The sequence below is a fragment of the Gorilla gorilla genome, chromosome 15 (assembly GCF_029281585.2).
Source record: "Gorilla gorilla gorilla isolate KB3781 chromosome 15, NHGRI_mGorGor1-v2.1_pri, whole genome shotgun sequence".
NCBI classification, from domain to species: Eukaryota; Metazoa; Chordata; class Mammalia; order Primates; family Hominidae; genus Gorilla; species Gorilla gorilla.
The window spans coordinates 111,773,596-111,795,960 of NC_073239.2; positions in this window are offsets into that span (position 1 = coordinate 111,773,596).

Genomic DNA, 22,365 nt, shown 5'->3' on the forward strand with positions numbered 1-22,365 from the left:
TGTGACCTTGGGCCAGTCACTTCTATGTGTGAGACCTCAGTTTCCCTAATAGTAAACAGAGGGGTTTGGAGTCTTCCAGCCTGAGGTGCCAGCCATGAAGCCAGCCCTGTTAACTCTTACCGAAGCTGTAGAGGGAAGATGGTGGTGGCATGGGGGTGGCTGTTCATTCCCCAACTCCAGATGTCCCTCAGCTCTTTGCAGTTGACAAAAGCCAAAGGGATCAAGTCAGCTGCCTAGAGGTACACAGCTGCCCTCCAGGGCAGTCTGGGAATTGTATGCTGTCTTGATAGCAATGCTTGAATGGATGTCATTGATGTTGGGCACTCAAGACAGACATGGAGTTTAGAGGGAAGGATGGGTTTATATGGATTCAGGGTATAGCCACACCCTACCTATCTGCTTCCATGGCAAAAAGGGGCTGGCTGGATGATGATGAGTGATAGCTTATAATCCTCGGGGAGCATCACAGGGCTTCCTGTACCCATTTCTTTGGTTGGAGGACACTTAGGTAGATATAGAGATGACCCCCAAAGGGAAGGGCTGCAGAGCAGTCTGTTCCCAAAAGAGACTGTGTCCCCAAGAGGCTCCCATGCCCACTTCCCTGAACAAGACCCATGAGGACAGCAGACAGGAGCACTCTCACCTCCATCGTAGCCCTGGGCGCTTGGACATGAGTGCAGGGCCGGCCTGCTCTTTTCCCCGTATGTTGTCACAGGGTCTCACTTATCTTTTTTTGTTTTTTTAGAGACAAGGTCTCACTCTGTCACCCAGGCTAGAGTCCAGTGGTGCTGTCACGGCTCACTGCAGCCTCGAACTTCTGGGCTCAAACGATCCTCCCACCTCAGCCTCTCTAGTAGCTGGGACTTATAGATGCAAGTCACTGCGTTGGGCTCTAGGGTCTCATTTATCTTTTATCCTGAGAGCCCAGCACAAGCCTGGAACCCAGGAGAGGGTCAGGCCATGTTTGGCAAATAGACAAACACAAGATCTGTTTGTACTCTCCTTGGTTATTGCCAGAGCCTAAGGAACACGTGTTACTTCCCTAACCTTGAATCCCACTTGCAGCTATTCCCACCACCTTCCCTACTGCCCAGTGGAAATCCAGTCACCATTTTGTAGCTGATTCTTGCACATCCTCTAGTGGTTGAAAAGGGCTGCAACAGAATTCAAAGAGCCTCCTGGGAACCAAGCCTAAGGGCAGGGATCCATCGTCCTCAGGGTCTATTATTCCTCCTGCAGTTACTGTTCCTACTGACAACAGTTAACTCTTAAAGAAGCTCACAGAGGTTGGGGAACTTGCCCAAGTTCCCCACCTGGCATCTCTGCCAGCATCAGCTGCTGCTGGCCACCACCTCTCCCTCCCCCAAGGGCTAGCTCTTTTCTCCCTTGGTTCCTCTGTCATCAGCTCCTGAGAAGAGAGCATCTTCTTAGTGTCTTCAACTTCTCACACTTTTCCCTCTCAGTCTTTTCATCTTCCTGTCTCTGAGTTGTTGCCCTCCCCGTCTAGCTGTGGGCAGTCTGAGGGGTCTAAGAATCCTCTCAAGGGCAATGTGCCATCTGGACAAATTGAGCCACAATTGCCTGAAGCTTGGTTGGCCAGTCCTTGGCCAAGCCCTGAATGCAACACCCTTGGAGGGATCCCTGGTCCTTGTAAACTCTGTATCTGGAACCTCCCTGATTAGCTTCCCTCAAGACGCCACCCTCTTCCTCACCTTTCAGACAGTGCTGCTAGTTAAAAGCATTCCTCCCACTACTAGGACTCACGGGGGCAGAGGCAGGGGCCAGGCAGAGCCCAGGACTTTAATCCAGGTTGGTCTGAGTCCAGAGCTCAAGTGCTCAAGCTCTTCACCGCTCCATGAAAGGGACAAATCAGTGATTACGAGTATATTGGTTGTTGTGTTTTTTTAAACAGCAAATCTTTATATATAGATAGATTTATATAAATATATTTAAAGGCTTTTCATCACTCAGCCACAGGCTTCCCCTACAATCATGCCGTGGTGTCCCTGTTGATGTTCTCAGAGGCCACTACAAAGAGAAACCTCTTGTTTGAAGCCCAACACTGAGTCACGCAGCACTTGCACCCTGGTATTAAGCTGAGTCATGCCAGGTTTTATGTTTCTAAAGCACTGAGAAGCTCCTTGGTTGGCATTTCCCACTGCTAGGGACACTGTCAGAGCCTCAGGCCTCTGAGCTGGGGATGCTCCCTGCCTTGCGTTTATATATTCCCCAAATGTTTATTTTGCACCTAGACCCTGTTCTAGACTAGGGTACAGCAGGGAACAAGACAGATGAGGTCCCTGCCTTCCTGAGGCTGGTACACAAGTGGGAGAAAACATGATTACAAGGAAAGATCATTTCCGAGTGTGATAACATTAGGAAAAAAATAGGACTTATATGATATACAATGAGGGCTGGAGGCAACACCAGCTAGAATGGCTGGGAAAGGCTTCTTTAGGGTAGGGACATTGAAATGGTGAGAAAGAGCAACCCAAGTGGAGGGATGAGTGGGGAGCAAGTGCAAAGGCCCTGAGGGAGGAGCCCTGGAAGAGGCCCATGAACCTGGAGCAGAGTGGATGAGGGGAGAGGGGTTAGGAGGGGAGGTCAGAGGGCAGGCAGGAGCCAGGCCACTCTGGGTCTTGAGAGCCGTGTTAAGTATCTTGAATTTTGTTTGAGATCAGTGGGCACTCACCTTACTGGATATGACACAAATGCCCAGCTCTGATCATTCACTTATTATGCAGGCAATTTCTCAAGGTTGTGTTTGCAGCCAGCAAGCTTGAGGGGTGAGGTTCTATCTCCCTCCATGGCAAAGAGCAGGCTTATTTCCTGCTTGCTATAAAATGGTGGGTTCGCAAGCTCAGAGCTCCTTTCCTGTAAGGGAACCCCCCAGCACATGCAGGCCTGTCTCTGTTCGAGTTGCCCCTGTGGCAACTGGGGCTAAGGAAACTGAAGGGAACGTGCTATCACTCTGCCTATTGCATTCACTGTGAGTAACAACGTCTTTTGTCTCTGACCCAGGAATCTCATGTCTTCTGTCAGCATCCATGAAACTGGCATGCTAATTTGGTAAGTTGCAAGTAGGGTAAAATCTCATCCCCTTCACAGTTCTTGATAAGGTGACTTTTGGAAGCCAGGGGAGGGAGGAGGAGGGATATGAATGGAAAGGAAGCAGAGAAACCAGTCATCAGGCTGACTGTGGAAATGGAGTGCAGTGGGCTGATTTGGGATTATTTGGGAGGCAGAGTTTTTAGATATTGCCAATGTAGGGGACAAGGGAAAGAGAGGAACTGAAGGTGTCCCCTAGTTTGTGGTTCAAGCATCTGTACGGATGATGTTACTTAGCGAGATGGGGAAGATGAGTTGGGGGGGGGGGAGTTTGATGAGCAAGCTTAAGGGATGAGGTTCTATCTCTCTCCATGACAAAAAGCAGGCTTCTATGAAGCTATCGTGAAGCTACTTTTTGGCTGTGGGAGGTCTGAGATCCCCGTGAGACAACCAGGGAAGGTATGAAGGTTTGAAGCTTGTAGAGAGGCCTGGGATGGAGATGGAGATGTGGACTTGGTGAAATGGAAGCCATATGATGGGATATTGTCCCATTCCAGCCAGGAGCTGAGCCCCATGTGTGTACTCTGCAGAACCTCCCATGCTTTCTCAAGTGGGAAGAGCAGCTGGGTCTGAAGGTTCCTCTCCGGCTCCCAGTCCTCCCTAAACTCCCAGTAGCCACTCAGGTTCTGAAATATACTTTCCCTGGACCTATCCTGAAGAATGTCATTTAGTGAAAAAGAGGGAGGCCCTAGAGCCAAATGACCAGCGTTCAGGATCCTTGGAATCTAGACTGTACTGTCAGCTTGCCATTGAGCACATTATTTTTTTATGGCAGCCCAAGCAGACTAACAAACTATCCATCCTCAGTTTTGTTCATGAATTCTTATTGTGTACTTACTCTGCGTCAGGCACTGTTCTAGGCTCTGTGGAAACAACAATTAACCAAGCAAAAGTCTCTGTCATCATAGAGTTTGCATTCCAGGGCAGAGGGGACAGACAATGAAAAAATAATCAAATGGAGAACCACAAAGCAGGGTGTGGTGGGGCCTGTGCTGGGCCACCAGGTGCCCGTTCTTCAGAACGGCAACCCTCATTCCCCATTCACTGGGAGCATTGGCTGCCAATGGCTGTCAGCTGAGTCCTTCTCTGCCAATCTCCCTCAGCTGAAGAGAGCCACCTCATGCAAGTTCATCCTCACTTCCCGGGACATCTGCATCCAACGACTGGTTGATGTGGGGATATAAAGGCCTTGTCTCAATTTGGGACAATTGAAAACGGTCATCCCAGGTCTAGAGTTCCCTGTGAGAAGCTCCCTGACTGGTTTCTTGGCTGCCTTTCCATTCACACCCCAGCTTTCCGCCACTTTCCAAAAGTCATTCTTGCAAGAACTTGTTATGTAGTAGAGTTAGAAACTATTGGATGAACAGATGGCTGTACGGATGAATGGATGGGTGGAGGGAGGGATGAATGGAAGGAGGGACAGATGGATGGGTGGCTAGACAGATGGACAGATAGATGAACAAACAGATGGAAAGATGGATGGAGGGCCAGATGCAGTGGCTCACGCCTGTAATCCCAGCACTTCGGGAGGCCGAAGCAGGAGGATTGCTTGAGTCTAGGAATTCAAAACCAGTCTGGGCAACATAGTGAGACTTTGTCTCTATTTTTTTAAAAAAAGAAAGATGGATGGACAGATGGAAGGTTGGATGGAAGCGTGGATGGATAGATGGATGGATGGATGGATGAACAGACAGATGAACAGATGGACAGACACAATGGATGGATGAATGGATGCCTTGGGCTTGCTGTATTTAACCTGTTCACTTGAAGTCCACTCTCTTTGGACCTCCTTGTTGACACAGCCAAACATCCTCTCTGCCCTTTAGCACATGGAATTGTGCTTCTCATAGGCACATTGTGCCACCAGCCGGCCTGTCCCCCATTAGCTGTTTGAAGAGTGGTATGATAGCATGGAGCACACACTAGATCTGCACTCTGAGAGGCTTGGGTCCAAGTTTGACTCAGCTATTCTATCTTAGAGAATCTTCTGTGCAGATTAAATTTTTTAAAACGTTTATGTAAAGTGCTTACATAATGCAGGACACATAGTCTGTGCCCATTAAGGGTCATTTCCCTCCTGTCCTTCTCTCCATCCTGTTTTTTTTTTCTGTCATTTCATATGTCTTTTGCCTCATCCAGCCTGAGCTTCCATTTTGAAAGCAGCAGGCACTAAAAATAAAAAACTATTCTAAAACTTACTTCTTTGCATCCTGCCTCTTTCAATTTCATTAAGGGTAATCAAAGGGGAAATCAGGTGTTAGGAAAATAAAAGACTTATAGGCAGTAACTATAAGGCATCTGCAATTGCTGGTGCTGAGCTACCTGGCAGCCCAGGTGAAAAGGGGAATATGATCTATTGCATAGCCCTTATTATCAGAACAGGAAGAATTCACCAGCCATCTCAGGAGATCAGGAATGGAGTATTCTACATGCAGCAGAAACAATTACATTCCATACCCTTCTAAATTTCTTGAATTGAAAGAATTTTGGAACATTGCATCTGGGGAAGGTTTCTACATAAAACCTAGACTGAGGCAGGGAGGAGGGGAGGATTGGAAAGAAAGGAAGTAGGTGCTGTGAAAAAATTATTATTACACATAGCAGTGGACTTAAACTAACATGTCTGATGTGCTGTGCCTTTTGTTGGAGAAATGAAACTAGTATGCACACTGGCTGGAAAAATGCTTCCACCTAATTGCCTGGGGATGAAGCACTTTATTTATAGACATCAGAGGGAAATTTGGCTCCCTTGCACTATAATACGGTAGGGAACGGGGCCAGGTAGCTGCTGGTTCCAGGATGGTCTGTGTTCCACAGGATAGGAATGTGGAACCACTTTCCATGTAAACACAGTGGGCTCTTCTCTCTTTCTTTTTTTTCTTAGACACTTTTTTGTTTTAAATGTGAGATTCCTTTGAAGAAGAACCTGCTTAGCCATGAATGTCAGGGTTAGTAGCCCTCTCAGTGGGTTGGTGGTGGGATTTGGGGGTGAGGGACTCTGCCAAACTTCGTTGTTCTTCCTTGTGCTTTCATTAACCCCCAAGGAGATAAGATGGATGGATTCCACCCAGCCCTCAGATTCTGGAAAGACTGCAAATGCAATGTGACATTCTCATGAGTTCTCTGGATCAGAGGGAAATAGGAATTTGGGAAACAGTAGAGAATCTACTGCCAAATCCATGGGCCCTATGCAGCTGGACTGTCCCTTAAGAGGGTAACCTAGGGGCCGGGTGCAGTGGCTCAGGCCTATAATCTCAGCACTTTGGGAGGCCAAGGTGGGTGGATCACCTGAGGTCAGGAGTTCGAGACCAGCTTGGCCAACATGGTGAAACCCCGTGTCTGCTAAAAATACAAAAAATTCACTGGGCATGGTTGTGCCTGCCTGTAATCCCAGCTACTCGGAATGCTGAGGCAGGAGAATTGCTTGAACCAGGAGGCGGAGGTTGCAGTGAGTCGAGATTGTGACATTGCACACCAGCCTGGGCAACAAGAGCGAAACTCAGTCTCAAAAAACAAAAAACAAAATACAAAACAAACAAACAAAAAAAAAACAAGAGGGTAACCTTTGCTTTACTGCACTTGAGGGAGGGTCAAGGGAAGCCAGAGAGAACTGTTGCACCTGGGCTGTGGAAGCTCTGTTCCACAACGGAAATGGATTTGGGCCACAGTAGAGTTTCCTCAAATGGTGCTTCAGTTCAAGGGAAGGCAGTGGGGCAGAGGAGGCCTGTGAGTGACAAAAGAACATATGGACAGTGTTTTACAGTTTGCAGAATGCTCTCAGCTACTTGTTTTTTTATACATTTCTTGCCATCAAGCATTGATTGTGCACCTGCTGTGTGCCAGGCACAATGCACACTGGATTGGTTTCTGGGAGGACAGAAACAAACAGCATCTGCCAACTCTACTTTCACAGTACAGCCCCATGCAGGTGTGTTTGCAGCCTCTGAGCCACTGTCCCCTCCCAGCTCCAGGCCCCCAGCCCCTGCAGCCTCACCTGGTCTCCACAGATGCCTCCTGACTCATCTGCCTGGTGGCAGCCAGCTGTGCCCTTCCAGTCTGTTCTCCAGGAGAAAGCCAGAGGAATCCTTTTCAAAGTAAGCCAGGTCATGTCACTTAAAAGTCAGAAACTCCACCAGGTACGTGAGCAGAGAGGATGCCATCTGCATAAAACCTTCCAGGAGCTTGGTGATGGTGAGTTTTCTGTGTCAACTTGGCTGGGGTCTAGTACCCACCCAGTTATTCAGTCAAACACGGCTCTAGGCCTTGCTGTGGAGGTATTTTGCAGATGTGGTTAACACCTGTAATCTGTTGCCTTTAAGTATAGGCTATTACTATTTTTTTTTTTTTGAGATGGAGTTTCACTCTTGTCGTCCAGGCTGGAGTGCAATGGCACGATCTTGGCTCACCACAACCTTTGCCTCCCGCGTTCAAGCAATTCTCCTGCCTCAGCCTCCCTAGTAGCTGGGATTACAGGCATGCACCACCATGCTCGGCTAATTTTGTATTTTTAGTAGAGATGGGGTTTCTCCATGTTGGTCAAGCTGGTCTCGAACTCCTGACCTCAGGTGATCTGTCTGCCTCGGTCTCCCAAAGTGCTAGGATTACAGGAGTGAGCCACTGCTCCTGGCCCCTTTTTGTTTTTTTTTGTTTTTGTTTTTTCTTTTCAGACAGGGCCTTGCTCTGTCACCCAGGCTGGAGTGCAGTGGAGTGATATTGGCTCACAGCAACCTCTGCCTCCTGGGTTCAAGCAATATTCCTGCCTCAGCCTCCCAAGTAGCTGGGATTACAGGTGTCCACCACCACACCTGGCTAAATTTTGTATTTTTAGTAGAGACGGGGTTTCACCATGTTGGCTAGGCTAGTCTTGAAATCCTGGCCTCATGTGATCTACCCACCTGGCCCTCCCAAAGTGCTGGGTTTACAGGCGTGAGCTACCACGCCCAGCAAGGCTATTACTCTTGATCATGTGGGTAGGCCTTATCCAATCCATGGAAGGCCTAGGAGCAAAAACTGAGCTTTCCAAAAAGAAGAAATTCTGCCTCAAGACTGCAGCCTCAACTCCTGCCTGAGTTCCCAGACTTCAGGCCTGTCCTGTGAGTTTTGGATGTGCTAGCCTCCACAGTCACATGGGCCAGTTTCTTGAAATAAATCTCATCACACACACACACACACACACCCCTTGTTGGCTCTGTTTCTCTGGAGAGCCCTGACTGATACAAGGCTTCTATTTTATTCAGAATAAATGCCCAGGTCCTCTGAGTAGCCCCCAGTCTCTCTGCTCTCCTTGCCCCTCCCCCAGCCAAGCCCTCTCTAACTTCATTTTAGCACCTGCTCCCTGCTCATCAGGCCACACCTCATCATGCGTTTTCTCACACAGGGCCTTCGCACATGCCGTTTCCTCTGCAGCACACTCTCCCCCATATACCTGCATATTGCTGGCTCCTTCACCTCTCTTTACAGTCTCCACTAAGCTGTCACTTTTCCCGAGCACCTAAATGCTATACCCTGCCACTCCCTACTCCTGAACTCTGTGCTCTTTTCCCTGCTTGAACTTAGTACCCTGTGATGTAACACATCTTTACCAGCACTTTTTAAACATTTTCTTTCTCCTCACTAGAGAATGGAAGCAACCTGAGGGCAGAGCCTTTCGCTTATTTTGATGACTGTTCTACCCTCAGCATGAAGATCTGTCTGGCACACAGTAGGTGCTTGTCTCAGTCAGCTCAGGCTGCCATAACAAAATACCACAGACTGGGTGGCTTAAACAACAGAAATGAACTTCTCACCATTCTGGAGGCTGGAAGTCCCAGACCAAGGTACCAGCAGGGTTTAGTTTCTGACGAGGGCTCCCTTCCTGGCTTGCAGACAGCCGCCTTCTTGCTGTGCCCTCACATGGCCTTTCTTCAGTGCAAGGGTTCAGACAGACACAGAGAAAGAGAGCTCTCGTGTCTCTTCCTATATGAACACTAGTCCTATTTGGCCTGACGTAGTAGCTCACACCTATCATCCCAACACTTTGGGAGGTTGAGGCAGGAGGCCCACTTGAGCCCAGAAGTTTGAGACCAGCCTGGGCAACATATATAGTGAGATTCTGTTTCTAAAATAAATAAATAAATAAATAAATAAATAAAAATAGAACATTACTCCTATTGAATCAGGGCTCCACCCTCATGACCTTATTTAACCTTAATTACTCCCTAAAAACTGCAGTTACATGGGGGTTAGGACTTCAATATATGATTGCGAGAGGGATACAACTCAGTCCACGGCAGCACTCAACAAATGCATACTGAATGAATGAAAGGGTAAGGTCTAGGGAACCATGTGCTCACAATTCAGGGGACCCCAGGCACCCTGGAGGGTGCAGGCAGCTTCTAGAAGAGGAGCTGAACCCAAAAGGTGCTTCAGTGCTAATGGTGTTTTGTTATCATTCTTTCTACTTTAACACATCAAAAAGCTGAGGCTCTGTGATGTTCTGCGCCCACCACAGTGGGAATGGAGGGCAGAAGGCCTGGTGTGGGGCTAGCAGTCAGGTCCAGCTGGGAGACAGAAACCATGGTAGTTGAAGAGAGAAAACTTTCTTTTTTTTTTGAAATGGAGTCTCTTTGTCACCCAAGCTGAAGTGCAGTGGCATGATCTCCACTCACTGCAACCTCCACCTCCTGGGTTCAAGCAATACTCCTACCTCAGCCTCCCGAGTAGTTGGGATTACAGGTAACCCCCCACCATGCCTGGCTAATTTTTGTATTTTTAGTAGAAACAGGGTTTCACCACGTTGTCCAGGCTGGCCTTGAACTCCTGACCTCAAGTAATCTGCCCTCCTCGGCCTCCCAAACTGCTGGGATTATAGGCGTGAGCCACCGTGCCCAGCCGAACAGAGAGAATTTGACACCCAGAATGGTTGACGAGGCATCAACTTGTTAGCTAGGTAACAGCAAGGGTGAAATGAGAACACTAAGGCATAATGCAGGTGGCAATGGCAGGAAGCAGCTACCACCTCCAGGGCTGGGGGAACAAAGGAAAGAGTCTGAGATTATTGCAACTGAGAAGCTTACAGGAGAGTCCAGTGGTCTCGGCCCCATACCTCTGAGGGGGGCACCAGCCCACCAGTGGGCTAGTATTGGCATCCTCAGGGCAGGGGAACGCAATGAGGCAGTATCTGTGAGTGCTGGAAAAACTGTGGACTGGATTCAGCCAATTCTCTAGATAAGAAGCCACACTGGGTGATGCCTGAGGAAGAATTCCTAGCAAGGGAGGCTATGAACGTGGGTGGTTACTTTGTCCAGTCCCTTTTGTGGAAGCAGGTTCCTGAGATGGGGCTTGGGAAGTATGAACCAAAGAGGCTGAATTTAAGAGACGAGGACGGGCAGTGTCTACTAACATGAACACAGGCTGACCCTTTGACACACAATTCCACCCCTGGGTATAGACCCAAGAGAAAATGCACACATGCCCCAAAGACATGCAGAAGAATGTTTATAGGAGCTTTATTCGTCATCATCCTATACTAGAAACAGCCCAAGTATCCATTTATTTATGGATAAATAGTGGTATATACAGAACTAAATAGTAATACTACACAATAATGAAAAAGAACAAGCTATTGATACATACAGTAATGTGGAAGCATCTCACACATATAATGATGACCAGAAAAAGTTCTGCCAGTGTTTGAACTTCCTATAAATGGAATTTGGCAGTATTTACCCTTTTGTGTCTACATACCACATAGTTCCATTTATAGGAAGTTAAGCCTGGGCAGAATTGCTGATGGTGAAAGAAATCAGAGCAATGGTTATCTCGGGTGGGGTGCAGGATATTGACTGGGTAGGGACCTGAGGGAGCCTCTGGGAGTACTAAAAATGTTCTACACTTTGATCATGGTGGAGATGTTAAGTATGTTCATATTTGTCAAGTTGTGCACTTGAGGTTTATGTACTTTACTGTCTGTAGGTTATACCTACATTGAAACTTATTTTTATTTATTGTTGTTTGTTTTGCTTTGTTTTGTTTTGTTTTGTAGAGATGAGGTCTCCCTGTATTGTCCAAGCTGGTCTCGAACTCCTGGGTTCAAGTGATTCTCTTGCCTCGGCCTCCCAACATGCTGGGACTATACAGGAGAGAGCCACTCTGCCCGGCCTGAAACTTATTTTAAAACACAAGTCAAGAGGACGATCATCAAATCCAAGTGTGAACAGGGGACAAAGGAGTCATTTTCTTTTTTTCGTCCAGGCACCAATAATAGTTGCCTGGTACATAGAAGGCCTCAGTAAATTATTGTTGGAGGAATGAAGGAAAGAATGGCATCAATAATATTCATGAAAAAAATGCACCAACTCCTTATAGAAGGGAAGAAAATGGAAAGGAAATGGAAAATGAAGCTAGACAAAACATTCAGATTAATAAATCACAAATATCCATTTATCTATCCAATTTGGGGAAAGCAACAGAGTGCCAGGCAGCCATGATTATAATACCAGCCCCTGTTTTGGTTGACAAATTAATCTGCCCAGGGTTTGGGAAGTGAGGCGGCATCTCAGTATATCATTCCACAGGCCCAGCAGCCTCATCTGATTTCAGGGGAATAGATGGAGGCTGCCTGATTTTCATGTAGATTGTTAGAGAGCTGAATGTAAATTGATGTAAATCAGGGAAACGGATCAGCGGCCACGGCACCTCATTCTCCATCATGGGGCCTCTCCTGTGCACAGACTAGCCAGTGGCTCTCTGGGTACCTTACCAATCTGAGCCGGGCAGCCTTCTGGGGGCGGGGAGGACCCAGGAAGCCAAAGGGGCGGTTGTGTAGGCTCCGGGAGCCCTTGAGGAAATAGCATTTCCCCAGGAAAGATATCTATGACAACCATCAGCTGTGTAGCTCTCGGTGAGTGTCTCAGACACATCTCAGGCCTAATCGACACACCCTCAAGCCAGCAACGAGACGATGGTTATGGTTTTTATAAAGGTAATAAATGTTCATCGTAGAAGACTAGCAAACTCAGATAAGCAAAAAGAAAAGAAATAGCCACCCACAAATCCACAATTTTCATGTGTTGCAATGTGAATGCAGATATTAGGTCTGTGTATAAAATTTGTGTTTCCAGTTTACCATTTTTAATTGTTTCATTCCTTTAGCTCCATGTAATAGATTTAGAAATCGAATAGGGATAAATGAGGTTTATCCAGAGGCAGATTTTCTATGGTTAATGAAACAAACTTCATAGAAAGCCTCACTTGCTTGGCCCCTTCCTAGGCTTTGTACCTAAATTTGCATTCATAAATTTTGTATTCTTTTCCTTAAAGAGGACTTTCCAACTGTCCAATCTCTCTGCTCCACAAAATCTGATTCCATGCCTGAGTTTAATCACAAGCCAGTGTTTTGGGCTGAATGGCATCCCCCCAAAATATATGTCAAAGTCCTAATCCCCGTGCCTGTGAATGTGACCTTATTTAGAAATATAGTGGGCCTTTGCAGATAAAATCAAGGTAAGATGAAATCATATTGGATTAGGGTGGACCCTAGTCCAATGACCATTGTTCTTATAAAATAGGGAAATTTGGGAGCACACACAGGGGAGGAGACCATGGGATGACAAAGGCAGAGATGGGAGTGATACATCTATAAGTGAGAGGATGCTAGGGAAGGCTACCTGAGCATGTCTAGAACTACCAGGAGCTAGGAGTGGCAAGGAAGGAGTTCCCCAGGGCCTTTGGAGAGAGCATGGCCCTGGCAACACCTTGATTTCAGACTTCCAGGCATCAGAACTGTTAGAAAATAAATTTCTGTTGTTTCAAGCCACCCAGTGTGTGGTATTTTGTTATGGCAGCCCTAGGAGACTAAGCTAGTCAGTGACCCCTAGCGCTTGCTGAGCACCAGAATTACTGGGGAGACTGAGGGATGCCACAATAGGCTGTTAGGTAAGGGAGGACCCAGGGCAGTGGAAGGGAGCCTATCAGTGGCACATCCTTGGCTCACGGCTGAGGCCACCTCCCCAGTCAGCAAATATTCCCACAGGCAGTGCTGGATCAAAAAGAGATACCCGTTCTTGTTATACGATGTCTCTTTTTCTCCAATGACCCAAGGAAAGGAAGCCCTGTTTATTGAGTATCTACTAAAAGTCTTAGGCCCTGTGCTATGTCTTCACTTTGGTCATTTATCTGCATCTCACTATAACTCCCTGCTATGGTTTGAATGTGTCCCCTAAAGTCCATGTGTTGGAAACTTAACCTCCAATGCAAGAGTGTTGAAAGGTGATAATTTTAAGAGATGATTAAGAGGATTAATGTCATATCACAGGAGTACATTCCCGATAAAAGGATGAGTTTGGCCTCCTTTGTGTCTCTTTCTCGTGCCCTTCCACTTTCCACCATGGGCTGACACAGCAAGAAGGTACTCTTCAGATGCAGCCTCTTGACCTTGGACTTCCCAGCCTCTAGAGCTATAAGAAATAAATATTTGTTCTTTATAAATTATCCAGTCTCAGGTATTCTGTTATGGAAGCATGAGAAAGACTAAGATACTCCCTAAGATATAAATAGCATTATCCTCATTTTACTGACAAGAATTTGGAAACCTTATACATTGCTGCTGGGAATGTAAAATGGTGCAGCCACTGTGGAAAACAGTTGGGTGATCCCCCAGTGAGTTAATCATAGAGTTACCATATGACATAGCAATTCCACTCCTAGGTATAGACCCAGAAGAACTGACAACAGGTGTTCAGAAAAAAAATCCTGTATGTTAATATTCATGGCAGCACTATCTACAATGGCTAAAAGGTAGACACAACCCAAATATTGAACAACAAATGAACGGGTAAAGAAAATGTGGCATATCCACACATGTGATGACATATGGTTCAGCCATAAAAGGAATAAGGAATGAGGTATTGATGCACACTACAACAGGAGTGAATGTTGAAAATATTATGCTAAGTGAAAGAAGCCAGACAGAAAGAGCCAAATACTGTATGATTTGTTTTATATGAAATGTCCAAAAATACATCAATCCATAAAGACAAACCACAAATTGGTGGTTGCCAGGGGACAAGGGAAGGGAGGAACGAGGAGTGACTGCTTAACAGATATAGGGGCCTCCTTTTCAGGGGTGATGACAATGCTTTAGACCTAGATAGTGATGGTGCTTGCACAGCAATATGAATATATTTCATGCCATTGTATACACATTAAAATGATGAGTTTTATGTTATGTTTATTTTATCACAATAAAAATTTTTCCAAAAGAATTGTCAGTGGATTTCTCCTGCTGCTGCCTGTTCCTTCTCCTCCCTGTCCTAGGCAAACTTCTCAGAAGAGCTGTACATACAGGCTGTCTCCTGTTGCTACCACCCCTCACTCCCTGCTCCCCTCCAGTCTGGCTTCAGGCACCATGGCTTCTGGAAGATGTCCCATTAGATGACTGTTGTCCTTTTCCACTTACCTGACCCTCAGGCATCACCACACAACACACACTACTCATGCAGACAGCACGCACACACCTTTTCCATTTGAAGTAAGCTGCTCTCTCCGAAGGCTGTTTTGTTCCTGGTGCAGCTCCCTTGACGTTGGAAACTTTCAGACTGACAACTCAATGCTGACCTTGAGCAAGGTTTTATTCCTCAACAGGAGAGACAGGCCCGAGCCCAGCAATTATGGGTTGATGGCCGTCAACCTAGCTCATCCAGGGGACCGAGATTCTCACCCAGGCGGGCGTCCGTTGCAGAATATATATTCATGAGAGTCAAAAGGTAATTTGCACATGTCTTAAATTGCACCCTACCTTTCTCCATCAATTTTCTTCTCCTGCAGAAGGTAAAATTAAAGGCTTCAGAATATTACACATTTTAGTAGTTACCAGGTGACAGGGAATCAAGGTGTCAAAGTTATTGACAGGCTGGCAGGTTGAACTTGGGCTTGGGATATCCTTTATCACAGCTACAATCAGAGCACTCTGTAACCACATCTCAGGGACAATAGCAATTAATTTAGAGAAAATGCAACCACAGTGAAAACTATGAATAATTTTATTAATACTTGTGCATCTTCTGAACACTTTGAGCTCTTTGGGGTTCAACCTCAGTGGCAATCCGAGGAAATACAGTACAGGGGTTCAGAATGCCGGCTTTTCCACCAAGACAACCTGGGCACAAGTCTCAGCTCTGACGCTTACCAGCTATATGGCCTTGAATTCATCCACTACCTCTCTGAGGTTTTGTTTCCTCTCCTGTAAAATGGGGAGACTAATAGTTCCTATAGCATGAGGATTTTTATGACATTAAAAGGAGCACATTTCTTCATTTGAGAAATTTGCTAGGTACTGTAGTCAAACCAGGCAAGTCCCTGGCCTTGTGCCATCTGCATTCTAGAAATACTGAAAGCACAGAGCTGGAACAGGGTCTGATTTCCTATAGCCCTTAGCAAGTGCTAGTTAATATTATTATGAAGAACATGTTTTCCTTTTTGATGGTATAGAGCACAAAGTATACAGTTCAGTAATTTTAAAAAAATAGATTATTTTTTTAAAACAGGTTTAGGTTCACAGCAAAATTGAGCAAGAAGTATAGAGAGTTCCCATGTGCCCCCTACCTCCACAAATGCGTAAGATCCCCCATTATCAACATCCACCTCCAGAGTGGCACATGTGTTACAATTGATGAATCTCACCGACACATCGTCATCACCCAAAGTCCATACTTTATATTAGGGCTCACTCTTAGTGTTCTACATTCTATGGCTTTGGGCAAATGTATAATGGCATGCATCCAACATTACAGCATCATTCAGAAGAGTTTCACTGCCCTAAACATTCTCTGTACTCTGATTCTTCATCTCTCTCTCCCCACAACCCTCAGCAATTGCTGATCTTCTTGCTGTCTCCGTAGTTTTGTCTTTTCATACACACACACACACACACACACACACACACATTTTATATAATAAAAATATATTACATGTAATAAACATATATTTTTGAGACTCTGGTCTTGCTCTGTCACTCAGGCTGCAGTGCAGTGGCAGGAACACAGCCCACTGCAGCCTCCACCTCCTGGGCTTAAGGGATCTTCCAACCTCAGCCTCCCATGCAGCTGAGACCACAGGTGCATGTCACCATGGCTGGCTAATTTTTTGATATTTTTTTAGAGATAGGGTCTCACTTTGTTGCCTAGGCTGGTCTCAAACTCCTGGGCTCAAGTGATTCTCCCACCTTGGCCTCCCAAAGTGCTGCAACTACAGCCATGAGCCACTGCGCCCAGCCTTTGCCTTTTCTAGAGTGTCATTACAGTTGGAGTCCTGTAGCATGTAGCCTTTTCAGATTGGCTTCTTTCACTTAGTGATAGTCATTTAAGGTTCTTCCAGGTCTTTCCATGGCTTGATAGCTCATTTGTTTTTAGTGCTGAATAATATTCTGTTGTCTGGATATACTACAGTAAACTGTAGTACATTTTTCCTGTGTGCATACCCAGGTAACACCATATGGATCAAGAGACAGGACATCCCCAGTCCATGCCAGGCTCCTTTGTGTGCCCTCCCAAAACGTGACCACTCTTCTCACCTGCATCACCAAGGATTCCTTTTCCTATTTTAAAACTTTGTATAAATAGAATCTTACACGATTCCTCTTTTATGTCTTGCCTCATTCAACCTTATGTCTGACAGATTCATCCATATTGTGTGTAGCAGAGTTCATTTTTTTCATTGCCGTACTGCATGAAAAACTGTCTATTGTGCATTATTTCTTAGAATATAAACATATTCTATAGATTAGACACTGTGCTATGTGCCAGAGATACAGAGCTGTGCCCAGCGCAGGCCTTGTGCTCAGAGAGTACACAGCTTAAAAGTTGGATGTGAAACATCCTCCAATTTTCCCAGTATGAACTGTCTCATAACATAAATCCAAAACAGGGAGTCATACTCTATGGAAACACTGTGCGGGAGGACATTTATTTATTTAAATATCTGAGCTCCTACAAGGTGTTAGGCCCCATGCAAGGTGAGTAAGGTGGATAAGATATGCTTCCTGATCTTGTGCAGCTTATGGCCTGGGGCCGGGGGAAGAGGCAAGTTGCAAAGTGAGGTGTCCTATAATCAAGGAAGAGCAACAGGCTGTTCCTGTTCCTCGACTGTTCCCAGTAGTCTGGGAAGTCAGGGAAGGTACAGTACACATTGTTGGCAGCCTGGTCTACAGATAGTCTCTCCTTCCTCCTTCCCTCCCATCAGCTAAGTAGTCTTCCTGCAGCAATATTTTACAAAATATTTCAAACGTGGTGGCCCTGTATTCCCAGAAGTTTGAGCCTCACCCCTGCTCCGGAAGATGAACTCTGATTGGTCCAAGCCAATCCAGAGGCATCCATTCTTTCACAAGCCATGGTTAAGCCAGGGGCATGTGACACAATTCTGGCCAATTAGAAGTGAGGGGAAGTCCTTTGGCGTGGGTTGGGGGTGGGAGGTTCTGGGAAACATTTTCCTCACTAATTAAAAAAAAACAAACAAAAAAAGAAAACCTCTTCAGGGAGGAATTATCCCATTTTCTGCCTCTGGTCTTCATCATCAGTAGGTGACACTGTCTTAGAGCCCGTTAAACTGCCAGCACAATTCACCTAGAATTGCTTCATCTGTGACTTTTGGTTCTGTGTGATAATAAAGTTTTTGTTGTTGTTTATATCATCTTTTGTTGGATCTTCCCTTATTTGTAGGCAAAAACATTTCAGTTGGTAGGAAAGTCTTCTTAAGGGACATGATTTCTAAGCTAAGCATTTAAGGATGCCCCTGAGTGAAACAGGAGGGAACTCCACGGAAAGGATGACCAGTGATTTAGCCTCCAAACCAGGACACTGCATCAGAGAGCGTGGACTTTGCTGATGATGACCCTGGGACAATGGACCTAAACCAGCTCTGCCCCTGGTGACATGGGACATATGGACCCCCTGCCCACAGCTAGAGCTCAGGGTGAGCCGAGACACAAAGCTGCTTCTATTTTTAATTTAATTTTATTAACAAACACAGCTTGCTTGCCCTGTGCCAGACATCGTTCTCAGAGCCTTATAAATATGAACCCAGAAGGTGATCCTGAGAGTGGTCAGGATACAGGAGGATAGGGCAAGAGCTGGCTTGTAAGACCATGGTGGCTTCATCCAGTTGGAGGTATGTAAGCAAGACCTGGAGGTGGGACGGGCACACCAGGCAGGAGGCACAGCTGGAGGAAGAGCAGGAGATGCTCAACAATTGGCAGAAACCACAATCCAGTCAGAGCTTGGGATGTGCAGGGAGGTGGGAGAGAGGCCACACCAGGCAAGGTTGCAGGAGTCAAGACTTTGTCTTGGAGACCTCCAAGGGTCTGAGCAGCAGTTGCAGACGCAGTTTTTGAGAGGTCCAAAGCTGACATAATTTGAGCGATTCCCCTCAAGAAAAAAAGCATACAAAAGTATGGGTCATGGAAAGGCCCCATTCAAGTAAGAGGCCCTGAGCTTATGCTTCACTAGCATGGCAGTAAATCACCTCCAGTAAGCAGAGATGTGACATAGTCACAAGTGGGCCTTAGAGAAGCAGTGTGGCCACCATACAAGCTGTAAATGTGAGAGAGAAAGATGGGAAAACCATTGATGACAAAGCATGGAAAAGAAATTGGGGAACTACATTTTGCATCCCGTTGGAAATTTTCAGTTTGTGTGGTCAAAAGAGAGGTCTTTGGCCAGCACAAGGAGATTACAGGGAAAGGGGATGTGGCCTGACCTGGGACATGTTCCATCTGCCCACTGGATCCTAGTCTCTCCCTCTGAGGGGGTGAGGAGAACTGGTGATATAGGGCCTTCCACCTCTGTCATTTGGTATTTTAAGGAGGCACAGAAAGCCACCTGAGGCCATCTTGGGTTCTGAGACTTTTTCACTGGAAGTGACTTTATTATAACATAAAACATTGCTGACAGGCGGGATACCCTAGATCACCTAGATCAGTTTCCAAAATCCAGCTGGTTGTCAGAATTTTCGGGGAGTTTAAAATCAAAAACATTTAAAAAAAGAAGAAGAAACTACATCCCGGTGCCCTGTGTGGGGCCACGGGCCATGATCAGTAGACCAGGGGTGGGGAGCCATTGGCCTGGGATGGGAGTTTCACACTGGGCCTAAGGTACGGTGATAGTTAATTTTATTTTATTTCTTGTTATTATTATTATTTGAGATGGAATCTTGCTCTGTCACCCAGGCTGGAGTGCAGTGGTGCAATCTCGACTCATTGCAACCTCCGTCTCCTGGGTTCAAGCGATTCTCCTGCTTCAGCCTCCCGAGTAGCTGGGATTACAGGCGTCTGCCACCATGCCCAGCTAATTTTTCTATTTTTGGTAGAAAAGGGGTTTCACCATGTTGGTCAGGCTGGTCTTGAACTCCTGACCTCAGGTGATCTTCCCGCCTTGGCCTCCCAAAGTGCTGGGATTACAGGCGTGAGCCACCGAGCCCATCCTGTGATGGTTAATTTTATATGGCAACTTGAGTGGCCACGGGGCACCAAGATTAAACATTGCTTCTGGGCATGTCTATAAAGATGTTTATGGATGAGATTAGCATTTGAATCACCAACCTTGCTTAAGAAGATGGCCTTCCCCAGTGTGAGTGGGCACCATGCTATCCACTGAGGGTCTCAATAGAATGAAAGGCCAAGGAAGGAGGAATCCCCTTCTTTTTTTCTTTCTCACTGCTTCAGCTGGAACATCTCATCTCATCTCATCTCATCTCCTGCCCCTGGGCTCTGATTTCCACCACTGGGTTCTATCGTTCTCAAATATTCAGATTCAGACTGAATTACACCATCAGTTTTTCTGAGTCTCCAGTTTGCAGGCAGCCGATTGTGGGACTTCCCAGCCTCCATAATCAGTGAGCCAATTCCTTGTAATAACTCTATGTCTGTCTATCTATCTATCTATCTATCCATCCATCTCCTATTGGTTCTACAGTTATTTTTTAAACCACTGCTCCGGAGCCAGAGCTCTTAATGTGGAATCCATGGAACCAGGGGTCCTTGACTGGGCTTCCAAGAGTTGGGGAAGTTTCTGGAATTGTAAGCAGAAATCTGTGTGCATTTGCATATTAGAAGAACTCATGGCTTTCAGCTATTCTGAAGTTTTCCTGGGGCTCCTCCCATAAAAGGGTAAGAATTATAGTACAGCTCTTCTCAGACAAATGTGCACATGTTGATCTTGTTAAAATGCAGATTCTGGCTGGGCGCGGTGGCTCACGCCTGTAATCCCGGCACTCTGAGAGGCTGAGGCAGGCGGATCACCTGAGGTCAGGAGTTCGAAACCAGCCTGGCCAACATGGTGAAACCCTGTCTCTACTAAAGATACAAAAATTAGCTGGGTCTAGTGGCAGTTGCCTGTAGTCTCAGCTATTTGGGAGGCTAAGGCAGAAGAATTGCTTGAACCCTGGAGGCAGTTGCAGTGAACAGAGATCGCGCCACTGCACTCCAGCCTGGGTGACACAGCGAGACTCCGTCTCAAAACAAACAAATAAATAAATAACAAAATAAAATAAAATGCAGATTCTGATTCAGGAGGTCTTTGGTGGGGACTGAGATGCTGCATTTCTCGCGCGTTCTCAGGTGATGCTGATGCTGCTCGCCCATGGACCACACTTTGAGTAACAGGGCTGAAGGCTATCCTGTCCAATAATGAAGACACTGGCCACATGCAGCCACTGAGTTGTTGAAATGTCACATCCAATCTGAGATGTGCTGTAAGTGTGAAATACATGCCAGATTTCAAAGACTTAGTACCCCACAAAGATAAAATATCTCCTTAATAATGGCTACATTGATTATATGTTACAATGGTAACATTTTGGACGTGTAGGGTTTAAAATATATCATTTATATTCATTTCACCTGTTCCTTTTTACTTTTTAAGAATGTGGCCAGTAAAAATATTTAAATTACATAGATGACTTGCACTTGTGGCTCGCATTCTATTTCTCTTGATTATTGATGATTAAATGGCAGCCAACTCAGGAATAAAGAGATGGCATAGGGTAGTAGAAAGAGCCCCAGAATTTGGTCCTGGGGCAAATCCTAGTGGTGCAGCTGAACAGCCTAGAGACCTGGATCAGTTGCTTTCCCATCCATACCTGAGTTAGTCGACCAGTATAACAGAGGTTAGGGGAAGGGTCACTGAAGGATCCTCTCAGGTCTCAAGAGCCATATGGCTTCTACAGAACCTCACCTCCCTAATGCAGCATCACACAAACAGAGGGCTGTGTAGTGGTCAAGGTACGAGGTCTGGGGCAGACTGGCTGTGTTCAAGCCCTGGCTTGCAAGTTACCCCATTTGACCTGGGGCAAGATGCTGCATCTCTCTCTGCTGGGCCTTGCGTTTTCCACTTGTAAGATGCACATAATGATCGTGTCCATCTCACAGTCTTGATGAGGGGAATACATGAGCTAATCCCTAGGAAGGCTTAGGCCATAGCCTGGCATATGCAAGCCCTTCACTAATGGAAACCAGTGTTTTCTATTAGTCTATTTTCATGCTGCTAATAAAGACATACCCAAGACTGGGTAATTTATAAAGGAAAGAGGTTTAATCGACTCACAGTTCAGCATGGCTGGGGAGGCCTCAGGAAGCTTACAATCATGACAGAAGGAGAAGCAAACACATCCTTCTTCACATAGTGGTATGAAGGAGAAGTGCCAGAAAAAGGGGGAAAAGCCCCTTATAAAACCACCAGATCTCCTGAGAACTCACTCACTTACACGAGAACAGCAGCAGGGGGTAACCGCCCCCACGATTCAATTACCTCTCACTGGGTGCCTTCCACAACACATGGGGATTGTGGGAACTACAATTCAAGATGAGATGTGGGTGGGGACACAGCCAAACCATATCATGTTTTATTACAAACCAGCTTAAAATTCACATTCTATCCCTTCTGTATGAGGTGAGCTCGGCCTCTGACTTTGCCAACCCTCAGGTTCCTCTCTGTAGGATAAAAATATCATTACTTACCGACACGTGAATACGACAGTATATGTGAAGTGCCTAGCACTGTGCACAGCACGTGGCAGGCCCTGAATAAATGGCAAATCATTGTCCTCTTCTGCTCCTTTCTGTTATTTTAGTGTCTGTTCCTGAGACCAAGAGATGCTGTGTTTGATCAAATCGGATGTCCCTTCTTCAGGGTATTGTTTCTCAGAGCAGCCAAGGGTCGAGCTTAGATGCCCTCTCTCACCAACATGGAGTCTGGTAACAGAGCCAGGTAAACTTTCAGCTTGAACCTT